Below are 4756 nucleotides of genomic sequence, written 5' to 3'. Positions count from 1 at the left end.
TCTGTGGATAGTGGTCTTATCCGTGATTCCTGTTTTTGGTGTTTGGCTTTTTGTATTTTCCAGATGTTCTCTAATGAGTATGCATTACATTTATAATCAGAAAAAGAGAAATATGCACACACATACACACATGCACATATCATATTATATGTGTGGTAATTTGACCCAACACAAAACATTTCCAGAAGACAAAAACAAAACCTAAAGCTTGTTACAGACACTTCTCTATTCCTTTTCTTCCATAAAGCAAGCAAGGGAGGTTCAGACGTGAGAACTCACCGATTCTGATGCCCTAGCAGCCAGAAAGGGGCAGTGGGAGCCCTTTCCCTTCCCATAGGACCTGTAAAGCTCCGTAGAGGAAAAGAAATTTCCCGAGGGTGGCAGAGCTGTTCCTCAAAGGTGCAGCCCTGAGTCCAGAGCTCTTTCTCACTTACTCCAATGGCCTTCATCTCTAGATGAGGCCCTCCTGACAGTGCCTCTACTCAATTTTTGTGGATACTTGACCAGATATTTGCTGTGAAGTAGGAAAACTGTGCAGCTTGATGATCACTGTGTATAACACATACACACATAACATAACCCCATGAATATCTAAAGAGGATCTAGACACTGCTCTGGGCAAGCCTGTGCCTTCCATCTCTTTCTCCCCTGCTTCCTCCTCTCTCACCATTATCCCACCCTTGTGACATCTGCAGGCTCACTGGCCCTATCCTGGGGCTCTGGCAGGAAAGACCAGCTAACTCCCTTGCCCGCTGTCATCAGCTATCTTCATTATCATCACCAACATCAGGACCGTAGCTAGTATTGAGTTTATCATCAAGTGGGCACTGTTATAAATGTTTGATAAAGGATTTAATACCCACAGAGTTATCATCACTATCCTCATTTTGCAGACAAGGTAACTGAGGCTTGACAAGGTTAAATCATTTCCTCACGATCTCAAAGCTAGTAAGTGGAAGGGAGTTTTTACAACCAGAGTTGGGGTGCTGTACCCTCTGCTGTACTAATAAGACCCCACAAATGTTAAGAATCCCTGCATGTGTTCCAGAACCATCTAAACAGACTCCTTTATCCCTATCCATGTTCTCAATCTTTGTAGATTTCCAACCCTGCTATCCACGTACCATCTTTGCTTTTGCTTCCCCGTTACACTTTTGACACAAGATAGTCTCTTCTTGTCCCCAAACCCAACTTCCTTCCTGTCTGTACTTGCATCTCTCTTCCTTGTCTCAGCATGTTTAAGGACACCTGTCGGGGCGCCTGGGTGGCTCAGTGGGTTAAAGCCTCTGCCTTCAGCTCAGGTCATGATCCCAGGGTCCTGGGATCGAGCCCCACATGGGGCTTTCTGCTCTGCAGGGAGCCTGTTTCCTCCTCTCTCTCTGCCTGCCTCTCTGCCTAGTTGTGATTTCTCTCTGTCGAATAAATAAAAAATATTAAAAAAAAAAAAAAAAGGACACCTGTCAGGGTAACATACTTTCTGCCTCAAGGACTGATATTGTCATACCTCTACTCAAACCACCTGAGCACGGCAGGCAGAAATTAGACTTATATTTACATGTCATCTAGGGGCACGTGGGTGGCTCAGTCCTTTATCATCTGCCTTCAGCTCTGGTCATGATCTCTGGGTCCTGGGATGGAGCCTGCTATACTGGGGCTCCTGCCCAGCAGGGAATCTGCTTCTCCCTTTCCCTCTGTCCCTCCCTACCGTTTGTGCACTCTTTTTCACAGGTGCGCTCACTCTCTCTCTCTCTCTCTCTCAAATAAATAAAATCTACCCCCAACCCCCCAAAACAAAACTAAAAAACACATTTACAGGGCAATACAGGGCAAATAGAGTTCTCCATGCATATAAGCATGAGTATTACCAATTTCCAGCTTTCTTTTTTATTAACTAAGGTCCTATGGGGTTTTGGAGAAACCTGGTATTGATGGCTGAATTTTGGGATGTTTTCTCTTTTTATTTTTTATTATTTTTTAAGATTTTTAAAGATTTTATTTATTTATTTGACACAGATCACAAGTAGGCAGACAGGCAGGCAGAGAGAGAGGAGGAAGCAGGCTCCCCACTGAGCAGAAAGCCCGATGTGGGGCTCCATCCCAGGACCCTGGGATCATGACCTGAGCTCCATCCCAGGACCCTGGGATCATGGCCTGAGCCGAAAGCAGAGGCTTTAACCCACTGAGCCACCCAGGCGCCCCTGTTTTCTCTTTTTATATAAATCTTGTAGCCTTTGGCATGCAGTATCAGCCTATGGATGTCTTATTTTAGCTTCAAAGGATGTATATGACCAAGGTTTGTATAAGGAAGGATGGAAGGAAGGAAGAGGGGGGAGGGACGAGGGAAAGAAGGAAGGGAGAAAGGAATCCTTTGTAGTGTTTCAAAGTCCTGCCCCTGTTCCCCCACCATGACAAACCACATCCCATGACAAGCTGTAGGGCATTGTTATGAGGACAGGTAGGATGAACAAGCTTGCCAAAGCAACTCTTCTTCTCAATTCAGCCTTGGAGTTAGACAATTTCGTCTTCCTTGTGTATGTTCCAGTGTAATGCCTCCCAAATGAACTCTAATAGGTTTCTGGAAGGATCCAGACCTTTCCAGATATTGTGTTATAAAGAATATCATTTGAGTTCCCCCCTTCCTGTTGTGTCTAACAACACTAGATTAGACAACTGTTCATACAAAACAATTCTACTGGCTGCAGAGGAAGGAGGAAGCAGAACCGGTACTCTGGAACTCATGCTCAGAAAGGCCCAACTTGGTCTGATGCTCTTCTGTCTCTGACTTTAAATTCTAAATTTTTGAACAAGGAGCCCTACTTTTGTATTTTTTCACTGGGCCCTGCAAATTACGCAGCTGGTCCTGACTGGAAGTATTTTCAGACAAAGGGCGTTTTATTTTGTCTTAACTGGCTCTGTTTCATAGATAAGAAACACAACAATGGAGGCTCTTGCTGTGCCCAGTCTTAGAAAAGGATGCCTCCATTGCATATGCCTGGGAGTTTTCTTACCTAAGTCCCACTTCCCCAAGAAAGAAGCTGGCAGCCTGCCTTCCCAGTCGCCCTGGAAGCAGGGGTGCAGACACATGACATAAGCTCACCTGCCAGGTGCACGTGTAGGAGGCTCCCCTTCAGGGGAGAGGTAAATGGAGGTGCGGCCGAGGACGCAGACTGTCCAGCCAGAAGGACGATGCTGGTGGGGTCCTAGCGGTGTCATGGCTGCTGCAGCCTGAGGTGACCGTTTGTCCGTGTGCACGCAGCTGGATGGACTGCTTGTCTGGACTTGTGCTGCTGGTTGTGAGGCCCCTCGCTGGGCACATTCTTTCCAACCTCCGTGTATACGGCCGTGCTGAGCATCGGTCACTGCACGTTCGCGGTTAGTGGTTTGAGCCTCCCCCGCTTGTTAGGTGCATCCCACCAGGCCTTCCTGCCCCACCAAAACTGTACTGTCTTAGTCCATCTGGGCGCCTATCACAAAACCCTACAGACTTGGGGAGCTTACAAACAGCATAAGTTTCTTTGTCATAGTTCAGGAGGCTGGGAAGTCCTCTCCAAGTCCGAGGCACCAGCACTCTGGTGCTGTGGGGAGGACACTCTGCTCAGGTTCAGAGGCTCACGCCTTCCTGCCGCATCCTCACCTGCTGGGGGAGCTAAGGAGCTCGCTGGAGCTCTTACAGAAGCCACGATCCCAGCCATGAGGGCTCCGCCCTTCTGGCTTAAGCCACCCCCAAAGGCCCCACCTACCCATGCCCTTACTTCAGCTGTAGGATTTCAACACGGGAATTTGGGAGGACACAAACATTCACACCTGAGCAGGTGCTGATGCCCAAACCAGATAAGTCTTCCCAGCTCTCAATTCTCCACCACTTCTTCGGAGAGGATGCAACCAAACTCTATCAGAAGAATGGTCTGGCTCTCCCTATGGGTTCACTTTCTGTGCCCACCAGTTATCTCCAGCCGGTCCTCTAGATCTCAGCTCAAGGGTCTCTCCTTCTGTGAAGCTCTCCCAGACCGACATTCCCAATCTAGGTCAGGTTCAGAGTTGGGTTGTTTTTTTTTTTCCACTTTGTAATTATATGTTATTTTTAAATCTTTTTAAAAGATTTTATTTGTTTATTTGACACAGAGAGAGATCACAAGTAGGCAGAGAGGCAGGCAGAGAGAGAGAGAGAGAGGAGGAAGCAGGGTCCCCGCTGAGCGGGGATTCGGATTCGGGGCTCGATCCCAGGACCCTGAGATCATGACCTGAGCCGAAGGCAGAGGCTTTAACCCACTGAGCCACCCAGGCACCCCAATTATATGTTTTTTTAAAAACAAGGTCAGGGGGGCTCCTGGGTGGCTCAGTGGGTTAAAGCCTCTGCCTTTGGCTCAGGTCATGATCCCAGAGTCCTGGGATCCAGCCCCGCATCCGGATCCCCGCTCAGCGGGGAGCCTGCTTCCTCTTCTCTCTCTCTCTGCCTGCCTCTCTGCCTACTTGTGGTCTCTTGCTCTGTAAAATAAAAAATAAGATCTTTAGGGGCGCCTGGGTGGCTCAGTGGGTTAAGCCGCTGCCTTCGGCTCAGGTCATGATCTCAGGGTCCTGGGATCGAGTCCTGCATCGGGCTCTCTGCTCAGCAGGGAGCCTGCTTCCCTCTCTCTCTCTCTCTCTCTGCCTGCCTCTCTGCCTACTTGTGATCTCTCTCTGTCAAATAAATAAATAAAATATTTTAAAAAAATAAGATCTTTAAAAAAATAGTAAAAAATAAAAAATAAAAAGGCCA

The sequence above is a fragment of the Meles meles genome, chromosome 2, assembly GCF_922984935.1.
Source record: "Meles meles chromosome 2, mMelMel3.1 paternal haplotype, whole genome shotgun sequence".
NCBI classification, from domain to species: domain Eukaryota; kingdom Metazoa; phylum Chordata; class Mammalia; order Carnivora; family Mustelidae; genus Meles; species Meles meles.
This window is presented reverse-complemented; position numbering follows the sequence as displayed.